Source organism: Oryzias latipes, chromosome 23, assembly GCF_053564925.1.
Source record: "Oryzias latipes strain Hd-rR chromosome 23, Olatipes_Hd-rR_3.1".
In the NCBI taxonomy this organism is placed as follows: Eukaryota; Metazoa; Chordata; class Actinopteri; order Beloniformes; family Adrianichthyidae; genus Oryzias; species Oryzias latipes.
The window spans coordinates 23,795,115-23,818,191 of record NC_136259.1 but is presented as its reverse complement, the minus strand read 5'-3'; the positions used below and the strand labels follow the sequence as shown (position 1 = coordinate 23,818,191).

Below are 23,077 nucleotides of genomic sequence, written 5' to 3'. Positions count from 1 at the left end.
AAGAGAATTGCTTTTTCCTTGTTCTTCCCTTTGGAGAGGATTGTACGTCACTGTTAGTGAAGTCCTTTCAGGTTTGTTTGTTGAAATAAAGGAAAATCCCTTGGTTGATTGCTTATCATTGACACGATGTTCTTATTGCTCATCTGGAGAATGAAAACTGACCAGTCTGGGGGTTTTCTGGATCCTGGACGCCTTTGAGTTTTCTCTAAGAATACAGACATTTTAGAAGGCTCTGTTCTGGACTCGTGTCTTCGTTGGTCTTTGTCATGTGATTTATTTTTATAGTATTCTCCAATTGTTGATTACATCTGGCTTATTTATTTCGTGCTTATTTATATAGTTTGCACGTTGAATTGAGTGTATTGCACTGTACTGTAGATATGTTTAAGATGTAGAGGGAAATTTTGAAACCAGCCCCCAGTGGTCATTTGAGAAACTGCAACATTTGGGGTTTTGAATTTGGGAATAAGGGGAGGGGGGGCTTGATATAAAAGCAGCTCACTTCCACTCTATCTGTAACTTATTAAATAATTTAACCTCCTTGTTTTTTGTTGACTTCCTGTCTGCTTGATTTATTCAAAGGGCTTCTAGATAAATAGATAATCTAGTTATCCCAAAGGAAGTGGAAATGTCATCCTCTGCTCCCACTTGAAATTAAAAACCTATCAATCAAACCCAACATTGATTGATTAAATAATGTTAGACTGCTTTCATAACTATAGATTTCTTTCAATATAATTTCTTGTATTTTAAAGGCAAAAAATAACTTTGTTAGTTTTCAATGTATGAATTCACATTCTTTTATAAGTTCTACCATTTTAAGGTTAATTCTCTGGTTACATGCATGTAAAAAATCTTTTATTGCCAAAACGAGTTGTTAAAAAACATTATAGTTTGGTAAATCAGTGAATTAGTTATGTAAAATTCAAGCAATGATTCTGTAATATTCAGATCCAGCGATTCTCTATTTGCTCTATTAAACTCTTAATTCAAATAAATCTAAATAGATTAAAAAAATCACAGACGGCATCATTTTAAAGGATTCTTTCTTTCTCCATTTGTCTTTATCATCCATCTCTCCGAACAGCAACTTTCGAGCGCAGCAGAGAATCAATATGGCCTGCTGGAAAGATCTGAGATGGGGTAATCACATTTGTTTATTGCTCGTTCGCTCCTCTTTGTCTTCATGTGAACTCGAGCCCTCGCGCCTGACGGGCACATAAAGTGCAGAGGTCTGTATCGTGTTTCCTAACCATCAGTAATCCCCTTCAAGTCCTCATTTACCCAAACAACGTTTGGCTTTGGGAGGCGGAAACGTGGAAAAGACGCACAATTCCTCTTTTATTTATGTTGTCAACATCAGAAAAGGTTTTAAGATTCAATTTCAAGATTATTTTTTTCTTGGATTAAATGTTTTTATAAGGGAAACCTGAGAAAACAAAGCCTGGCTCACAGAAAGTGATGCCACTAAAAGAAATGTAAACTAAAAAGAGGTTGACTAAATGGTTAATAGTTAGGATTTTATTGTGATTAAAAAAAAAAAAAAAAACAGATTTTTCTAATCCCAAGTAAAACCCTCAATCCGACTCACCAGGCAGGCTCGAAGTGCCACAATGATGGTTTTAATTAAAATGACTACAAATACACCCTTTAAGTCGAATTAATTTTATTTTCATTTTTGTATAAAAAGCTCAGATTTACAAACAAGACAATCTCAAGAAGCTACAATAAAAAACAAATAAACACATCCAAAATCCTGTTATGAGAATTTTGCAGAACAGAAATGGATCATGAATACTTAAAGGAAAAACTAAAAAGAGACTAAAGAATTGTATAGAAATCTGAAAGTTTTTGAAAACAAAGCGACAAATAAATGTAAGTTGGGAACAGCACACATGGCATGTTCATGTGTGAGGCAAGCGAGTAAAGGGCGCAATGCGACACATGAATGCAGGTTTTCCTAGCCAACCTCCACAATCGCTTTAAGTCTGTCCTCAAAGATAAGTCAGCCTCGCAAACCCAAAGGCGGGAAAAGAAAAAAAAGCTGGAACTTTTTGGAAGACGTGTTCACACCAGACTGGTCCGATCCATAGATTCAACTCAAGGCAACTATTCACAAATGAGTTTGTCTTAAAGTGCAAAAAACATCAGAGCTTCAGTATTTATGATCCTTTTCACTCTAATTCAGTCTATAGTTTTAAATTGCCTCTACAAGTGACCAATAAATCAAGGGTTTTCCATTTAATCCTTTCATTGGACAAGCAAGAGGCAACAATAGGGAGGAAAACCCCCTCTAAATAGAACATTTTGGAAGAAACCTCTAGTAGGAACCAGTCATTGTCAGGGTGACCTGTCAACTGCATCTGAAAACTGGACTGAGTGAGTGCGATACAGACGCTGCCATATTGGAACCAGATGTTGTCGGTAAGCACTAATTGGTACACATCAGTTTGAATCGTCACTTCTTTGGGAGCCACTGTTCACCAATCAGGAGTCAGCTTGTTGGAAGTCTACATCCCTTCCACTTGAAAGCAGGCTACACGAAATTTGTCAGTTTTGAATGCTGGATGTTGGGTCCAACAGGCACAACTTCCTGTTTGGAATTGGAGGAAGAACGGGTCACTTAAGTCTGGTTCTCATATAGAGTCAGTGGGGTGATTATCTGCCGTGGCTGGATGGACTCGAAGTGGACGGGAAAGAGACAGACAGAACAAAAGTACAGGAACATCTGTACCAAGACAAATGAACTGCAGCGATAAGAGGATATGAAACAAATAAATCAAAGACAAAATCCCTGAAAGAGCTGTAAGACGAAAGAAATAAGTCGGACATTACAGAAGTTGGGGGACCAGGGAGATGTTTGAAGTGCTTTAAGGCCTTGACACATCAGACAAAGTTGGGGCAGTTAACATGTAAACACTGAGACAATTATCTGATGTCTTCTGTAGGGTTCTGAAGCCCAGCCTGAACTCCCCAACCCAACCAGCAAACAAACAAACCCAAAACTAGATTAGTAAATTAGCGTTGTATATTTTTCCCGCTCACATGATTTGATACATGATCCACGAATCAATACATAAAACTAACTTTGTGGCAACACAATAAAGTCCAATTCTTTAACCTAAATGGATACAATCTAGTTATTTAGGATTCATTTGGCATTGCAAGCTACACAAGAAAATGTATTTTTAATAGAACCGTTTTTTTTCTCTTACTGACCCTTTTTATTTTAAGCAACAACGTCTATAAGACATTAAAACATAAAAGCCTGATATTTTTTGTATTTTACACGGTTTTGTTCTTTGTAGTTAAATAAAAGTGTCACATTAATTTATTCAGCTTTTGTTTAAAGTGCTGTAAGAAAAAACGAGGTTTAGCGAATGTTTAGTCCACATGACACGCATCTCCCACTGTGGGTTCTCTTCAACTAATTGTTATTGACCTGACTTAATAGAAGATGTACTAAAAGAAATAGACAGTAAAGACACAACAGGAAGAGAACTTGACAAAGTTTGACAGACAAATGTTGGGGACCAGGAAGCAGATGAAAACAAACTTGCCTAACATCTGTTATAAGATGGAAAAGAAAGGTTAGTAACTGTAGCTCTAATGACACAAAGTAAATTTGTGTCCTTTGATTCAAATATTCGCTGCTCAACGTTTGTCTGTAAATTTGTCCATAAAGTCCTGTCACATGTGGGAGGAGCTACCGTCAAAAGCTTTTTGTCTCATCGCTACGTGGAACCATCGATTGCATGTCCTCCATTATCAGAAATATTCCACATGAACATGTTCATGTCTTTCATCAGAGAGTCTTTAGTGTGTAAATTCAACATTTTCTGTTTATCAAATTTAGTCTATTTTGCTTTTTTTTTTTTTAGTTTATGTCCTGGTCTGAAGGCATCTGTCCATCACATGTTTCGTTAACCAGTTGGATGAATATTTGGCCTTTGCGTAGGTGGTTCCTCCCAGCCTAAAGCGGAGCCCGGCCCGCTCTATCCTTCCGGTGTGCCGGATTTCCATCATCCGCTGTTCTTTCTATAATCATAACTGGCTCCAATGTGCTTTGCCTGCTTTGCCTCTGGTGCCGGTTAGAATACCATGAAAGAAAAATCAGTTTTATCTGCTTGAGAAGATGCTTTTGCTCGTTGAAATCGACATCTATCTCCAACCGAACAGAACCCCGCTCAGAAGTGGGCTTAGCAAAGCTGTAACACCAGATTAGAAGAGGCCCACGCTGTGAAAGGATGTCCTGAAAGTGGCTACTGGGAACAGAAGGAGCAAAGGCATTGTTCCAGAGGGACCTTGTTTGCATAAACGTTTTGTATGTATAAATTGAAAATATGTAAAGCTATATTCCGCCTATTTATGGACACAGAGGGATTATCGTTTTGACATAAACCAGCAAAGAGCATTTTTGGTTTATTAAACTCCAGAAAAACACACAAAGCGTTTCTGTCCATTATGCAGTGCCAGACATTTCTATATTCTTCTATCTGCTGCAAAGTGCAGCGTGAAAAGATTACCAAGGCAGACAACTGAGGTGAGGGTTGCTGGGAAAAGCGGTTTGCAGTATGGGGATGAATTGGTGGCCCCTGACACCCTTAGGTTTCTTATTTTTATGACGCCTACATTTATCATCCGCCTGTTTTCAGAAAAACCACGAGCTGTTGGCGTCCTCGAACGCATTCGTCTTTGGAAAATAGTATTGATTGTAAAACGAGGCATCACATTTACGTTCCTGTGTGTGCAGTCGGGCGTTCGGTAGCAGGTGGAGGCGCTTCAAAGGCGGCTCATAAAAACCTGTGGATGCTAATCGGATGCTGCTCAGACTCCACACTGTAATTACGCCAAATTCCTGTCTGTTAACTCCAACAAAAACGCACGTGTGAGTCTGCCGGTGGGTGGGGGGGTGGTCGTTGTGTGTACTGCTGATGTCTCTTTGTGGAGGGTGGTTGTGCGCTTGTTGACCACTGCTGTGTGTGTGTGATGTTTGCACAGATGTTTGAGTGGGAGTGCTGTGTGCGCTTGCAGCTTATCTCCACACTCTTCTCACCCAGTTTCTTTGGTCTCAATTGGATGTGGAAGGAAATCCCATGTCTGCGAGCCTTCCACTGCAGGCGCAGACCTGTGTGTGCGCGCCTTTTGTGTGTGCATGTGTGTGTCTGTGTAAAGCCTTTCTCATGCCACAGTGGATTAACCACGCGGTTTGAACGCCATCCGCAAAGGTGAGCCTCAGTGAGGGATGAAAGGAACAGAAAGACTTTGAAACCCAACAGTCAGTTTAACCCTTTCATAGTTTTGTAAACTGCGCTTGTTTACCAACTGTTGCTTTGTACAACACAGATCTCATTTACCCAAAAGCGTTTCTACACTCTAAGCCTGGAACACTTGTAGGAATGCACAATAACATCAGTGACTGCAGATAATAGCGGAAAGAGGTAATTATTGGCTGACAGAAACATTTCTGCAGCTGAGTCTCACTGATGGAGTTCTGCTTTGATGCGACCCAGAATGCATCAGTGCAGCTGCAGCAAACGCTTCATTAGGAAATTGGACAGAGTGTGGACATCCTACAAGTGTCCAACAGGGATTTACGTATCACGTGCACACCCGTGCACAGTCAGTAAGGAGCCAGTGCTTACAACTTACTAATGACTGGAGCATCACCCGTACATCAAAAGTGTGTACAACCTAACATTAACATTAAAAACCTTTTTTTAATAGCAATTACTTGATAAATCGATTCCTACGATCCAACCAGATTGATCTGTCTGAGGCAAGTTCTTAATTGTTGTTGGAATTGACCTATTCCATTATAAATCATTTCAGAATAAAATGGATTATATCAATGTTGGAAAATACCATTTGGTTTGAGGTACAGTAGATTAATTTGACTGTAACGTAAAAACGACCAATCCCAGCAGATTACACACATGTGATGTCAGCAAAAACGCATCAGTCCATCATTCCAGTCCAATGTGTGGAAAGACTTTTAGAAATTTAGCAAAGTCATGTGACCATCCAGTGTTCTAGAACCTTCTAAGAATGTTCCCTTTGGATTCTTTGGATGTAGAAAAACAACAGTGGGCTAAACTTTAGGAAACTAGCATGTGAATGTGTTTGACATTCATTCTAGTTGACTTGTTTGTTTGGACACAGATTTCATTTACACTTGAAGAAATCCAAGGAATCTGGAAAACTTCACTGTTCAGTAGCAGGAATGTCTCTCTGTTTGGGATAAAGATGTTCTGGATCCCTTTTAGGTCAGAGAATCCGACTGGATTAAACTGAAAGGTTGGATTGTTGGGAAATAAAAGATGAGGTGCAAAAGAAAAATTCTTGGAATTTTAAACTGCATTTTTATTTTCTAAACTTGAAACCCTCATCAATTCAGTGGTTTATTACTCCGTCTAGTTTTGTTTAATGCTAATGTAGGTTTTGCTATATCCCAAAGTGGATCTTTGATTCATTTTCTGAGTAGTTTTGACTTTTATTCTTTCATTTTAGTTTCAAAAGATCAGGCTCTAATTTTTTTGTTTTCGTTTTTGCCCGTATCTGTTTGAAAATAAAAACATGGAAGTATTTTTTTTTTTGTCTTGCTAAATGTTGCCAAAGTAACTTTGGAAAAAGCTTGGAAAACATTTCCTCAGCTTTTACTGAGGAAATGGACAAACATGCTCATCACCTGAGCATCTGACAGGTGGACCTTCTACTTTTAGGAGGACTTTGTGCGTCAGTGAAGAGGGAGCCGAGACATTTCCTCTTCCATTCCTCGGATAAGATTCTGTATTGGAGCTGCGGAAATGAATTTCTCTCTGAGGATTATTGCTTGGAGAGAGGGAACAAAGTTGACCTCAGCCATGAATCTCCCACGTCAGCTCAGAGATGAGTCAGAAATGCTGCGAGAACCTCACCTGGCCATTTTCCTGATTAGAGATCGTAGGGATGTCCAGCAGACGGGAGGCAGATCCTGGACACACTGGAGACTCTTTATGCCTCAGTGTCCTCCTGGCAGGATTAGAAAACGGGGGGCCAAGGTGAAGGAATTCTGGGAATCAAACCTAGATAAACATTGACTTATAGAAAAGTCTCTACCGGCTACTAATTGCTAATGGAGCACAGAGAATTTTGGAGAAAAATCTCCAGTGCCATCTGTTTTATAAATGTTATCATAAAAAGATTAAAGTTTTCAAACTTATTATAAATGCTTTGCTAGAATAGCATATTGCGAAGGGTTTGCAATTTATTGGCGTGAAGCGCAGCGGAATGCAGCAGCAGACACACAAAAACCGTTCAGGTCAAAATAACAGAGATTCATGAAATGAGCTTCAATTTAGTCTCACATACGTGGCGGAGAGTTCAAAACCATCCAAGTGTCACAGCCTTCATTATCCCTAAAGAGAGACATTCTTATTCATGTGTGCCTCTGATTAGTGTAAATGATGATGAAAATGGGATTAACTTCGTTTTGGTTGTGAGAAAACCCGTCTGGCCGTCTGCTGGCGGCTCAGCCTGATGTGAGGTGGAACAGCAGTTTAGCATACAGTGTGGTTTCCTAATGTTTCATCATTACTTGCACCCTGTGATGCCGCTCTAACTCCAGCAGCCAGCCGCTCGCCGCGCCTCCTGCTGTTCAACGAGGCGGCGGCGGCGGCGGCTCCGTGTGAGTCGGTCAAAGCTGAAGCGACACCGCTGCCTCTCTGCTCTATTAGCCGCCGTTCCTCAGGTAAAAAAACAGCCGGCAAAACTGATTTCCAGCTGCCCTCCTTGCAGTGTGCGAGCGTCTCTGCGTGCGACTTTTGAGTTGATTTTAGAAGACTAAAAGTGTCATAAACTATCATGACAAACCGCGCCAGCAAATACGCATCAACCTGCAAACCTCATCACTGTTCTCTGTGCTTCTTCTCCATCTGTGGTGTGTGTTTAAAGTTCACCCAACTCCTAGTTTGCTGTCAAATCTTTCTCTACGTCCACCTTGTATCGCCGAGGGTTAGTTTTTTATTCCTTTTCCGGATCTTATGAGCTCAGGTTTCCCGTCTCTTTCTGTCAGTTGATGCAGGCATTGATACTGCAGGAGAGGTGCAGCCCAGAATCCAGGCGGACCTCCTCCATTCAATGGATTTGGTTTTCAGTGTGAGAGACCAAGCTGGAAAGCGCTGATTTGTTTACATCAAGGGCACTGGTCACACCCCCAAGTACACCTCCATATCAAAGTAGTGAGGCATGAACTTTAGAGGAGATGCAATCATATTTTTATGATAGCAGTTGTTTGGTATTTGAAGGCAGTAAACACAAGATGTGAGCAGAATGTTGACAAGAAATCAAAGGCAAGTCGTGTTTTAGTCCCTCTGTCATCGTCTTTTGCCATTTTCATTGGAAGTGGTGGCTTGAACGCAGCAGAAGGGCGTGGACAGGTGTCTTTTATACTGATGACTAGTTCAAACAGGTGACATTAATACAGGTGACCAACGCATGAAAGAACAATAAGAACGTTCTTGTTTGTTTGTTACAATTTTTTTGTTTGATTGTTGGACCTAAATATTTATTTTCTGCAGCGTTATACAAAAATTATTTAAGAAAATAATATCCTGGACATTGTGTGTTTTTTTAGTTTTGTTTTTTTTGCTCTGAATGTTGAATCGCTTTGAGTTGTGCAATGTATGAGAAGCACTTTTTTATAAATAAAGTTTGATTTGATTTGGTTTTGGTTTACCGAACCGCTTCAACTTCCATCAAAAACCGCCTCAACGTTTTACCAGAAATCCTCCGGGTGGAGATTTTTCTGCGTTTGCTTGATCTTTCAGAAAATGACGTGAGAGCAGAAGAAGCAAATTAATCCTGACGGCGTCTGTGCTGGAATTTCTCCTGTAATTCCCTCAAGAAAAGCGTTAGTCATCGCTTTGACTTCATGCAACCACACCCAGCAGCCATGAGCACTTTGTGCGCCACCTTTATCTTTAGTTAACAAAGCAAAAATGTACAGAGAAAATATATCCTATAAACATGAAGTGTTGATACTACTTGTGAAAAAACTCCCTTGATGTGGATGTTAATTGTTGCATGTCCATAGTTTACTTTTTTTGGTATTATTTGTAACTTTGCATGACAAAAAATTCTTTTGATTGTGTATTTTTCTGTGGGTACAAGTATTTCTGTGTGTATTTGTATGAATGACAAATATTTTTTTCTTCCTACGGCTGTCTTTTTATTGCAATAGTTATATAGTGGAATACTTGAATGTTGTTTTTAAAATGGTCTCATCTGCATCATAAGGAGGTGGAGTTTAAGGTCTGACTCCACCCCCTGAAAAAATGACCGTCATTTATTTGTGGTATCAGACCAAACCATTACAGATGGTGTTCGCCACTAAAAACACACGCTTGCACTCTGTCAATTGCGTGTGTGTTTGTTAGTAAAGATTTACATAATTGACATGTGGCTGTCCAATCCTGAGCTTTAAAAGGGGGCGTGTCCGAAACAGCTCGGAGGCGGTTTGTGACAGAAATGTTTGTTTTCAGAAAGAAGGGGATGTGATGAAACTGGTTTGATTGGCGCCCGTCCACCAGAAGCTAAAAGGGGGTTCCAAACAAACCGATGGGTCACATGACCAAATACTGAGTCAACCTCCCAGGTCTAATATTAAAAATCTACAAGTTTTTGATCATTCCAACATCCATCGTTTCCTCTTTGAAGGAAAAACATGACCTTGTTAAAGACCCACTCTGGTGGAAATAGTGTTTTTAATTTTTTAACATGGTTTTGTGGCTTTTTTTTTTGGTTTTTGATAATTTAGGAAAATTAAGCGCAAATTGCGCTTCTGAGTATTCCTTTATTCAAATTGATGTGAATCAAGAGCAGACGGAAAAATGTTGTTTAAAAATGACCATATTAGAAAAATACGCTGGGCGGGGCCACCTGCTGATGCATCCACTGTCAGACAAATGGATCCAGGGGGGCGTCTTTGTTTTCCTCCCCTGAGCTGGAATCTGGATCTAAACGGTACGGCAAACACCGCTAATTTTAGGTCGGGGAGTAACCAGAGCTCCCAGTTATGGGTGATAGGAAGGGGGGACGGGGTTGCCATGCGCCAAAGGTCCCGCCCACATCTCACAGGTGAATTTCTAATGAACTCCTGCCATTGTACTAAAACTTCCCAGTTTTATTTTGGTTAAAAACGTTAATAATAATACTTCACCACTTAGAATCAGGGCTCGACATAGCCATTTGTCCGCTGGCCCGGTCCTGTTTTTCGAGCAGTACGGACCACAAGACTTTATTTTTTACTTGTCCGCTCGGGCCACTAAAATATCTAACAATTAATACATTTTTCACCTTTTGCAATAAAGTATATTTTGCGAAAACGTGTAGATTTACCTCGTCTTTATAATTCACTTTTTCTGCTAGTCCTGTGTTCAGACTTCAAGGGTTTCTATGGGAAACCTTTTCTCACTCTTCTCCTCCTCTCCCGCCTGCGCCGCGCGGCTGTCACTGCCGAGCACCACGCGGCACGCGCTCACTCATTTTTTTTTCAAACTTTATTGAATGTAACAATTCAATACTAAACAATGTTAAACAGCAACAACGAAGGAACAAGCCAGTGGGTTATTATTACATTTTAGGCAGATATATTTAAACTGACACACATATCAGCGCGCCCCCTGGTGGTTTTTCACCGCGATGATCATAAATCCAACACCGTCATTGAAGAGAGACTGAAGCATGTCAGAGATGTGGAAGACATGGCAGGAATAGATAGGAATATGTTAGATGGAGTGACGGGTGGAATTAGTACTATGGACAGCAAGATATTTAATGAATGCATTGAAGATGAAACTGTATGCACTAAGCTTTAAGCTGAATGTCAAAGAATCAAAGGCAACTCAAAATACCTGAATCTCAGACTCAAATGGAGTATAAGGTCAAACTACTTAATTTTGTTTTTCTTTACAACACTGTAAGCAGTAAGTATTTCTAGTTAGCTGAATGATCTCAGTAATTTAATTGTATTTAATTTTTCAATTATTTAATTTAATTAGGTAACTAAAGTAACTAAAAAGTAAATGTAACTTTGCAACAATAACAAAAAGCAGAACCTTAAGGCAGTCAGGGCAAAAAAGTCAATAAAAGTTCTTAACTATTGATTAGGAACAAATGTGAAATAGCAGTGATTAGAAGCAGCATGAAAACTTCTTAACTAGTGTTAACTACTACACTGCAGTGCTCTCTTCAAAACATCTGAAACAGACTAGAGCAGATTTAAGTTTGATATGCTCTATTTTTAGTCATTGAAAAGTGTATAAATAAGTGATGTCACCAGAATGCACCAAATTGCACCATATTAAAATCTTTGAGAAGGTTTAATCGCTAAAAATGAAAAAATCTGGATAGTAGAGTTAAAACACATGTATAAATTAAAGAAAAGAGACGATCAGAGGCTGGAAAAATTAATACGTCTGACCAGTGCAGACTTTGTGAAAGAGTTCATCAAATTTTCCCGTCATTTTTGCTATCAGGAAAAAAAAATCTAAGCTAAACTTTTAAAGCTGGAGGCATTTGTGTAGCGATAATAAGGTGCAAAACACGCTTGAAATAGGTAATAAAGACATTTCGGACTTTTAAATCAAGGTTAAAAGGTCACAAGTTCACTTTGAAGCTTAACTTTAAGACTTCAGTTTTACTGCTCTGTCTGGTTTAGTTCTTTAGTAAATTGAGCAGCATTCATTTCATTTTAAAATGTACTTATTTTTCTTGTTACATCAATATCACAAATACTCTCTGTGGTGAAGGAAGTTCATGTTGAGCCTTTGCGGTAGAATTCAGGGTTTAAGGAGAGTTCACCTGTGGATTTTACCTGCAGAGGCTGTAAATCACATCAATGTGTGAAAACATATTTCAATATGTCAGATATTGAACTGTTTTTTAAGGGAAAGATGAATCAGATCATAGTCTTATTAAGATGTGAAGTGAATTTTGGAAAAAATTTATAGTCTTGACGGTCATAAAAAAGTTCTAGTTAGCTTTGTTTTAGAGGAAATAACTTCATTACCACCTAATAAAATGCATCAAGTCATTAATGTTAGCCTTTAACGTATAGATTTGTTTAGAAACCTAGAAATAAATGTGAAAAAAATCTAAAATGGTAACTTTTGTGTTCATTTTAGGGAGTGAGGTTTTATGTCATCGGAGTTCGACAGGCCCGACACTGAAGACACACTGAAGAGGTAAGAGGACCTTCCTGTCGTACATCCGTTTGTGGCGGGTTAACACACATTCTGAAGAAGGTCAGATGGTGAACAGTGAACCGGTACTCATTTTCTACAGACAGTAGTGATGAAAGGCATCATAATATAGGCCTCACACTTTTATTGTCTGAAATGGGAACCTGGTATTACTAAAAGGAGCCTTAGATAATCAACATGCTGTGGACTAATTCACAGCTCGGTCACCAATTAGAGCTCATCCCAAGGAAAATCGTCCAAATCCGATCATTACATACCTAACTGAGAATCAAGAATCATTTAAAGCCTTTGTCCCAACTGCCCTTACGGGTAGAGACAGGCTGTCTGTGGATGAAAAAGGGTCAAAGATGTACGGGTGGCCCTAGTGAAATATCAACGTCGTGGACCACTTAGCATTAAAATGTTCATGCACGTTCTTTTTTCTATAGGCATGTTGTGAGTGACGGGTCATAGCGATCACTTGAACAAGCATCACAGCTGCTCACGTGATACATGGGCGCTGCTTGTGCGCATCCTCACTGTTAGAAATGAGGAGTAGTTTGTGTGGACGTCCTACGTGCACTTGTGTATCACATGCACACTCCGTGCATGTGACGTGTGCTCCAGTAGTCACACCTAAGGAGTCATAAGTGTGTTCACCTTACATTATCCTTACAAATACTTGATGATGCACTTAACAACACGCACGACAATGGTAAGTTCCATTTTCATGACGACCCTTAAGGGGGACATACAAGACTTAAGGGACCTGCAAGACATGCCTGCCTTCTCTACGACCCTCCACTGATCCGGACAACCCAAAAACCCACAGTACCCGTACAGGGCAACCCTTGTATGGACACATGTAACTAAGGCTCAGTGCAACGCATCGCAACTTTTGGACCGAATCCGAATTAATACCCTACTGCTATGGCTTCTACTTACCTGTACATTTAGCCCTCCAAGCCGAGAGTTATGGAAAAATAGTGCCTTCAAATCCGGACATTTCTACCACTAGATGACATCATCAATAGTCACCGGTCATCTACGTTAACGCGAAGCCGTCACCACTCAGTAAATACAGAACATCGGTTTTAGAACTACCAAAAAATAAGGCAAAAACAGTAAGTCATTACTTATTTTTAAATGTAAACTTCTGTGCTTTAGAAATCTGTTTCTTATCCCGATACCCAGCCTTTTGTCGCTAAAAAGACACGTTCGGACACCACTTAATCCAAATGCCCCTACAGTTGGAGCAATAGGGAAGAGCCGTAGGGGTGGGGATTGAATTGGGAATCAGTCGGCCTTGGCCTCTCAAACTATGTCATAGTTAAGTTCCCGCCAGTCTAAAGAAACCTCAGTGCAAAAACTAAACTTTGTCCCCTAATGAAAGCTTCAGCAGAGAAAAAGGAGAGGTCCGGTTGTTAGAAGTCTGGTTCTTCCTGTGGAAAAGCACAGAACCTTCTGCTGTTGCTCCAGGGAAACATTTACATTTTTAATCTCTTCTGGTGCAAATATCCAAAATTGGCAAAGTTGTTTCCTGGTGTTTCTCCCATCCTGCTACTTTATGCTGCTAATTCTGTGTAGCTTAATTAGTGCTGCTGCCTCACGGGGCAGTTTGTGTTTTATTGATAAATTCCTGCGCTCTGACAAAGAGCAGTTCTTTATGTATGCCTTTTATAGGAAATTCTCATTAAAATGAAGTTGCTGTGTCAACACATAATTTTGGAGAGCAGCTTTCTTATCTTTTTGGGGCCCTTATAAAACATACATTGGTGTTGCGTAAACCCTCAGGGGCCTGTCAGGGTTCTTCAGGGACCAGAGGAAGGCAGGACTGATGATAACCTCTCTGAGAGGAAGTTGTTTGGCTGTAATAATAAACCGTTTGTGGAACGTCAATGATGTTTATCGCAAACTGCCTCTAATCCAATAACAAGCCTGTCTATTAATACCTAACTGTGTATTCAAAACCCTCATCTGTCTGTTTATAATGTGACGACAGCTTTTTGAAGTGGACGAGCTGTTTTTGTTTCATGTCCCGTCCCACGTTGAGCATTTTGAAAATATGCTGACTCATCACAACTTCCTGAGTGAAACTTTGAAAGGCACAATGCCGATGGCATGAAAGGGAGATTTTGGTTGTTTTGGTCTTTAAAATCATATCTTAAGCTTTTCTCCAAAGAGGTGCCAGTAAATCTGTACTTTGTAAATCTTTGCTGCAAAAAGTATTCTGTAGAACAAGATAATTTATGCTGGCGTCTTAATTGAAGTATCAGTAAACCCCCAACGTCAACAGAATCAATCAGTTTTATTGATATAGCATTGTCGAACACAAGGTGCTTGAGATAAAAGACGTATATAAATATTTATTAAAACAACTTAACGTTATAAGACGCATTAAAGCAACAACAATGAAAGACAGACATAAAAAAAGGGAAGGAAACGCAGATGCTAAAATTTGAGGACACTGCATAGACTAGACTAGACTAGACTAGACTAGACGGGATAAAAAAAGTATAAATGATCAACCATGAAAGCCATAAAATGCTTCAAAGCGCAATAAATAAATAAGTTAGTTAAATTAGTTGTTCATAAGGAAAGTCAAAATAATATCTTTAATGTACATTGGCAAATAAAAATCAACTTTTTGATTATTTAAGTGCATTATAATGACAAAAACGACCCCAAAGTGGTATTTTGATCCATTCACACAATTCTGAGGATTACTCTAAAACCTGCTTTCTGAGCACCCGCCCCTCCCAATCCACGAAAATTTACATCGTGACATCACAAAGTGGAGGACAGCCCCTTTCAGGAAGACTCTGGCTGCCAGTCCCGCCCCCAGGCTAAGACACACCCGCTTTATCCGTGAAGCTAGCATCGGCTAAACACTTTCCTTTTTATGCACAATATGCACAACCATCCTTGCAAAAGTTCGGATGATGTTTGTTTTCGCATCTTCATCAAATGGGGGGGACCCACGAGGAGAGAAAGGCGGAGCCTCAGTGATTGAGCCGTCTTCATTCCTGGTAGGAAAATGAACTGCAAAAATATCTCATATTTCATTTGAAAAAAAATCCTTCTTTCGTGTGACAAAGGTCATATATATTGTCTGTCATACATTTGGATGGAGTTTACTCTGAAAGGTTTAAGAACAGCACAATATAGGCCCTTTAAAAAGAGAACCAGAAACTGTCAGAATAACTTTATGATATTTAACCTTTAACCTTTGTCACATGTTTGCCCTAAAGCTTAATTATAACAGTAATCTGCCTTATTGGTACTAAATTTTAAACAAGTTCTGGAGGTCTGTAGATGACCAGTCATGACAAATACGAGCTCGCACAAACACCCGCAAAGCTTTGTGTGTTTTTAAGTTCAGGTCTTTCCATCCGTGTGGGCGTTGCTCTTTCTCAGAGGTGAGCTGCAGCTCCTCACACTGTCAACAAACAGAACTGGTTCCTTCCGTTTGGCATCACAATTCCCTTTTTCAGCCTCTAATCCAGCATTGTGAGCGCTGCTAAAACAAGACCAGTTTGGCTCGAGTCCTTCAGCGCTCTGTTCATTTAAAGGAAGAGCATACGGGCTGTGTTTTTCACTCGGTTCTGAAACTCTGGACCGAGTTTGAATACATAAAGGAGAGATAGAATAACAGGAAAAACATCATCAGAGACTGTCAGGTAGAAATGATCGTGTGTCTGAGAACATGTTTGCTCCAGCTGGGCTAAAGGTTTGTCTTTGTTAGGTTTGGTACACCAAGGTGTTGGTTACCATAACGACTTGGATTTAATAACAGAATAGCAAAATAAAAGAAATTAACTAAACACATTTTTTAACCCTTTAACACCGAAGCTTTAGCTCCATTCGTTCAACTACTGGAACTCTTTCACTGTTTATGCATTTCACATAATTCCAGTGGATTTTAAGTGGAGACAATTGGTCTTTTAGTTGAAATAATAAGTTTTATTTTTATGAATTATTAATATTTCTTGTAATGTCTAAAAGCAATACCAGAAGTAACTTTGTAATATACCAGGGCAATATTTGCTGTGGTAGTTCCGCTCAGTTTCCAGTGATTATTCTGTTTTTATCCCAATCACGATGTGAAAGCCTGTCCGTTTTCTAGGACGTAGTTTCTGCAGAGCAGCAGAAGCTCATTAGACATTTTCATCTCAGTTGTGGGCAGGACTGTTGGTGTGGCGTAAACCTGCACCCATTTCCCATCGTGCCTCTCTCCCACCAGCTCACAACCCCAACGTAACATCATCGGTGTAAGCGAAACGGCGAGCAACGTCAGAGCTATCCAGCCACACAGTTCAGATCCAGATTCCAGCTCGGACTAGGAAAACAAAGACGTCCATTTGTCTGCAAGTGGATGGATCAGAGAGGAGCGCAGCAGGGAGATATAAATACCATCTTTTGTCAAACAGCATCTTTTCATCTGCTCCAGATTCATATTGACTTATTTACAGAAATACTCAGAAATGCAGTTTTGAGCTTAACTTTCCTTAAATGTCTTTCATCATCAGAAAAATGCCACAAGAACACATTTAAAAGCCCAATATTGATCACAGTGGGCTTTAAGTATTTATAGCATACATGATCATTTTTGTTGTTTTTTACTTTTAGGCTGTAAAACGTTAGCAAACGGCTGTGTGGTGGCGTAGTGGTTAGCGCTCTGGCTTCACCGTGATAAGGTCTTTACATTTTCTGCTAGGTTTCCTCCCACAGTCCAAAAACATGCTTCATAAGTGGTTTCTAAAAATGAATGGATGGATGTAAGCTTGTACAAAATAATATTCTGAAGAGGTGCTGTTCATTTTTACAGACCAAAAATGATTTAAAATTAAAAAGGCTATGTTTTATGAAAATCCTTTTTTAATTGGGTCATATTTCAAATAATATTTTAAGTTAATTATGGAACAAAACAACTATAAAAGATAAATATATATATATTTGTTTTATTGATTTAACCTTTATTTACCCAGGAAATGTACTATTGACATTAAGAATCTCTTTTCCAAGGAAGCCCTGGCAAAGAGGAAACATAAATTAAATTTGCAATAAAAATGTAAACATTTTGAACACAAGATAAAATAAATAAAAATGAGAGTTTATGTAAAACAGGTACAGTTAAAAGTAATTATACCATGGTCCGGGTGAATACTCGATTCTGATTGGCTGCTGGGTGTGCATTAAAACCTGATAACCGCACGGGGAAAAAAGAAGTTCCGGTCGGCTAGCTTAAATGTTTTGTATCACTGCGCTGGATTCTTAAAATCAACCTTTTGCTTCATCATTTTGGACAAAAACAAGCGGTAAGAGGTGAACTTTCTCTCTGAACTGATGCTTTATTCAACCAATCGGAAAGATCAGCATATATATATCGCCGAATCTTGACTGCAGCGGTGATGCGGTGCATCACATAACAAATAGTCCGCTTTTTGTGAGAAAAAAACAAGAATTAAGGACTAAAAACTGGTTAATATGTATTGTTTTTGTAAGCGACCATGATATAAGCGGGTTAATGGCCTACGAAGTTTGCATTATTACTTTTTAACGCACTTCGCCTCAGATGGTTCAAGCTTCCACGGCGTGCGTTAAAAAGTAATAATGCACGCTTCGTCGGACATTAACCCTTACATGTTAAATTAAATGAATCATTCTTTGTCTTGGTTTGAGCTTGAAACAGAACACTTGGGTGTTTCAATTCCCTTTATTCCTCCAAACACCTTCTGCGTGGTTCTTGTCCTCCGTCAGTCATGCATCAACCCCTCCTCCTGACAGAGCTGCACTTTTACTTGCCTTTGAGGAGAAAAACCACATTCTTGTCAAATTTTAGTCTTCAAGCTGCTTTTTTTTTCTCTCCCAGAACACATAATAGTTCCTGGTTGACAAGCCTGACATGAACCCCTCCTCGTTGTGGCCTAATATATTCCGAATATTGTGTTGTCGTGTATTTTATTCAGATTTGCTTTGAATATTGCATGAGCAGGCTGGATTTGAATTCAGCGACAGTGATGCTGGGGCTAAAAGACGGGATGCAGTCCATAAAAAAAAAAAATAAATTAAAAAAACCCTAATTTGATTGGAGCAAAAAGCAGGAAAATGAGGACTAATGAGCGGACAGGAGCGCGAAGGCACGGAGACGGCGGTGGAATTAAAGGGATCAGCTCCTGACGACGCAGCGCTGATTGTTGTGAAGGAACCTTCACCTCATCAGTAAATATGCTGATGCATGTCTACAGCTGGAAGTGATCTCTCATTCTCTGTCCCCTCTTCTACATTATGCCCCAGCATTCAGGCTGGAACGTGCCGGATGAGAGAATCAGTTTGTATTGAACACGTCTGAATGTGGAGCTGATGAAAGCTTATGCTGATAATAGCTTTTTCATTATTTCCTTAGCCAGGCTTGGCATTTCATTTTCTTTCTTCAGACAGAGGACTCTGGATTTCCTCCGCTGTCAGTCGGGTCTCGTGACGGGATTGTGGGTTTGGAATGTGATTTCCTGTAAAACAGTTCAGCATGATTAATTTCTGTTGCCGTGGGTTGTGATGGTTTCTTTTTTTAATCTCTAAAAATAGTTCTTGTGAATAATCAACTAACTGAAACAGCTGTTGGGGAAAAGATCCGTCCTCATCTCCATCTTCATCTCTCTGGCTCCATATGTCTTCTGTAAATTTCCCCTTTATCATTCTAAAATGGATTGTATTTTACGCTAGAATGCTAGTTCACCCTAAAAACTCACGGTGTAGGTCTTTTACATTCAATGACATATATTAGGAGTTTAGCTTTTCCGCTTCTTGACAGTTACCCCGAGTCTTCTTCATTTTTTTTTTATCAGTTTTGCCAGATGATTTACATTTTAGCTCAGCATTTGCACATTTTTGGCGGGTGAGTAGGTTTCGGCTTGGATCTAATTTTTGAACTGATTTTAGACATTTAAGGCTTTAATTGGTCGTTTCAGTCACATTCTTGTTAAAGCCCTGAGTTTTTCTGTGAATGAAATGTTTGATTTGTTCAGCGTGTCACTAGCTTTTTGGTGTTTCTAGCATTTTACAATGTCTAATTAATTTGGTTTGTTAATAATTTTCATTAGGTAGGCAAATTTGTGCTTTTATGTTTTTTTTCCAAATCATTTCTCATCATTTACTGCTTTTGGGTTAGAATGGAGTGTTTTTTTTGCAGCATGCCATTGCGTTCCTCTCTTTTTCCTTCCAGCTGTCGTCTATATTTGTCAGTTGTTGTAACGTGTGATGTAGCTTAAAGCGGGTCATTTAACACCGTTAGTGAGAATTTCATCATTTTTTTTCAGCTTTATGCTTTCCAGCTCTCTGCAACAGAACTTAATTGGAATTTCCAAATTCTTGCAGAGTTTCTTAAGCTGTTGTTCCTCCAGCAGAAAAAAAAGTAAAACATTTGTTTTGTATTTAACATTTAGTTTCTTTTACAAACATGTTATTTTTGCAGGACAAAGGTTTGATTCGGTCTTTTGCATTTTCCTGCATTGATCCTTAAAGAACCACAGAGGGGTACGGATCAGTACCTCGTCTCTTTGTGTTTGAACTGGAATGAAAAACTTTAGGGAACAGAATTGTATTTTACTTTTCTTCCTTCCTCAAAGGGAAGAGCGTTTTTGTTCAGTGAAGTCACAGATGTGGACGTCCTGACTGCATGCGTGGATCGGCTCCACACCCATCATGCAACACCACCCAGGACGCCACAAGTTTTCCTTTTACAAGTCAAACCCCGCCCCCCCTCTCCAGTTTAAAGTCTGACGGACGTCGGTGTGAAGGCCCATCATTCCCGTTTCAAATTCCTTCATCCCGGAGGAATGCCAGTCATGCAGAGTGGAACCAGATGTTCTGGCTCCTGCTTTCCTGATGCTCACATCCCTCCCTGCTCTGCATGGCTTCCTCTAAACGCTGACATAACATACTCTGTTTATTTTCACTGCTGCTTTAACTAATTTCTCACCGTTTTTTTGCCTCTCTTCTGTGGGAAAGCGGGATCAGGAACGGATGTTGGTGGCAGCTCCCCAAACACCAGGGGAAGGTAGACGCTCGGTGGAGTCACTGGGGGAAAATTAAAGCACACGACTTCATTTCTTTCCAGATAATGTCACTTTGTAAGTTCTTAGAAATGAGTTTTCATAGAGGGATATTGAGGTGGGTGGAGGTTAGCTCGTGAGGGAAAGAAAAGGAGGAAGATCTCGGAAAAACCAATAAGTCTTTTTTCTTTTTTTAACTCCTGTTCATGTGGGGGTTTTTTGTGTTGTATTTTAGATTTGTTTGACCTCTGCCTCCTCCCTCTGTTTTCATTTTTACCTCCCTTCAAACACAAATAATGAAATCCTTCCACCGACATGAATCCATTTAGTTTCCGCCCTCGTTTTCGGCGGCCCCCCCCATCAGATGCTGATAGACTCCATTCAGCCGCCACTGTCACAGTTAAACAAACTGCCGCGCGGCTCACCGCCGTTTATCTGCCCGCCGCTTTCCATCCGCTCAGCGTCCCTGTCGGGCCGTCGCAGGGACGGTTCTCATCATTCTGCAGCAGATTACCACTTCGGCTGGGTGTCAGAAAGAAGATTTATTCTAAAAAAAGGATTCATGAATATATTAACAGTTACATTTATTTTAAAATTATGTCATTTCATAATTCTTTAACATTAGTCTTATCCGCTTTTGGCACAATATTGCTATCAAATAGACATTTTGACACTATAAATACATTGCCAAGTCAGACTTTTGATTTTATACTTTTAATAGAAAAACAAAAGTATGAGTAATAAAGATCCACTCCATTGAATATTGGTGTTTTTGTGGAAATTTTTCTTATGAAGAAAATTAAGCTCAAAGTTGCATTTCTGAATATTTAATTATCCAAATCGTGAATCGGGAGCAGAGAAGAAAACGGTTTGAAAAAGATGGTATTTGTGACGTAGAAAATACGCTGGGTTGCTGCTCCGCTCCATTCTGATGCATCCACTGCCAGACAAATGGATCTTCTCTTTCTGTCGGGGCTCAAAACTGTACGGCTGGATAGCTCCAATATTGCTCGCCATTTTCGTCGCGCCATTAATTTTAGGTTGGTGGTATGAGTAGCTGTCAGCTACTGGAAGACCACGTGGCCTTGTGGTACAGTGTCTTCCCTGAGACTGGAAAGTGGTGTGTTCAAATCCAGTAGCCACTAGCTCCAGCCGAATGAAGCCAACTCAGTTGCCATTGGTCCACATTACGGGCGCCGCCGTTGTGAGCCAGTCGACAGTGACACGTTTCTAGGACTACTGTCGCCAACCAGGAGTAAGCCTGTTTGAAGACCCCACCCCTGCCACTGGAGAATCTGCCAAATGTTTGAGAAAGGGGCCAACGGGCACCACATGCCTTTACTGAGGCATCTGATTGGTCAGTTTATAATTGATTAGCATGTGATAAAGAAAATAATAAAAAATAAAATTAGATTTAGCAAGAATATGTTAAGAGAAAGGTATCAGATCAAGAATGGTTCTTCTGAACAATAGAATGACTGACGGAGTAACGGCTGTTCATGTCTTTATAGAAGTCTCTGGGATTTTGGGTACTTGGAGCCAGCAGGTACTTCCTGTTTGGAATGCCAATGGGGAGGAGTCAAGCTGTCCAGTGATAAACTCTCTTTGTGAGTCACTGAGGGCTATGTAAGACACGTTTTCAGCAGAGTTGAAATAAAACCTTCATGCCAGCAAGCGGTTTGACCTTATATTTGACAACCCGAGAATTGTTAAATAAGAAAAAAAAAGTATAATTAATCGTAAATAATGGGATGATTTTACACCCTAGTTTAGACAAACGTCCTGTTTTTAGTTTTACGGTCGTTTTTGTGTTTAGGAACACAGCGAGGTGTCATTCCTTTCTACTCCATCTTTTCATTGCTCCCTCCACATTTTTCTCCAGCGTCGAGCTTTTTATCGCGTTCTCTTCTTTTGGGTGAACAGCATCAGCGTCCGTCGGTCCTCCTCACGTAAACGATAGGCTCCGCTGGAGCGCCTGAGTGAAACCTCCGGGCCTCTAAACCCTGAAGCTCTGCACAGGAGCGGCATGAACTCAAAGAGCAGAACTCCCCAAAGAGGGATCTGACCCGCATTCCTCTGGCCTCGCGAACAAACCGTGCGTCTGTGCGAGTCCTCTGGTCTGCAGAAGTGGCCTCCTCTGCCGCCAGCAGACGATGAGATGAGCGGGAAGATACAGGGAGGAGGGGTTTAGCGGAAGGGTCAGCAGGAAGTGGAGGCTGCATTATTTCAGTGTGTTTGTGTGAGGCTGAGTGACTTGTCAGACGGTGTGGGAACTTTTGTGTGTTGTTGGTTCCATAACTTAATTCCAGAGGGAGGCCAAAGCGACCGTGCCTCTGCTTCCTGTCTGAATTGCGTAAATTCCTTCACCAAACTCAGTCCTGTGCACAATCTGAACAGGATTTAGTGGAGGGAGTTTGCATCTGTCATTAGGAGTTTTAAACTTCACATGTCTTGTAACTTAGGCCACGCCCCTCAGATTTGGAGGGAACCGGCTCTTCCAGAGGAGAAAGTGTTTGGAGCCTTTATGCAGTAGTCGCTGTCTTCTGGCGTTGAACACTTGACCTGTGATGAGTGTGTGTGTCTGTTTCACACAGTGAGTGTGTCTGTTTTCCTTGCTCAGAGGTCAGACAGCAGGAGTCGTCCCTGCCAACAATCTAGGGGTGCCAAGTGACTGTTTTGATTCTGGAAGTAAAAGTTTCTAAAGGTTTTGTTCTTTGCTGCAAACTAACATCATCACAACTGTCACACTAACATCAATAAGCACCATTAAAGCCCCCCCCCCCCCCCCCCCCCCACCTGCATCAT

The 23,077-nt window shown here is 40.2% G+C and overlaps 1 protein-coding gene across 2 annotated transcripts in view; it reads left to right on the top strand.

Annotated features, from left to right (window-relative positions):
• plxnb2a.1 (plexin b2a, tandem duplicate 1) overlaps positions 1-23,077 on the top strand; it is a 168,940-nt gene that overhangs the window by 35,859 nt on the left and 110,004 nt on the right. For both annotated transcript variants that reach the window (XR_013653571.1, XM_004083283.5), the window contains exon 2: positions 12,165-12,224. The gene's annotated coding sequence lies outside the window, so the exon portion shown is untranslated. The remainder of the gene's footprint in view (positions 1-12,164; positions 12,225-23,077) is intronic.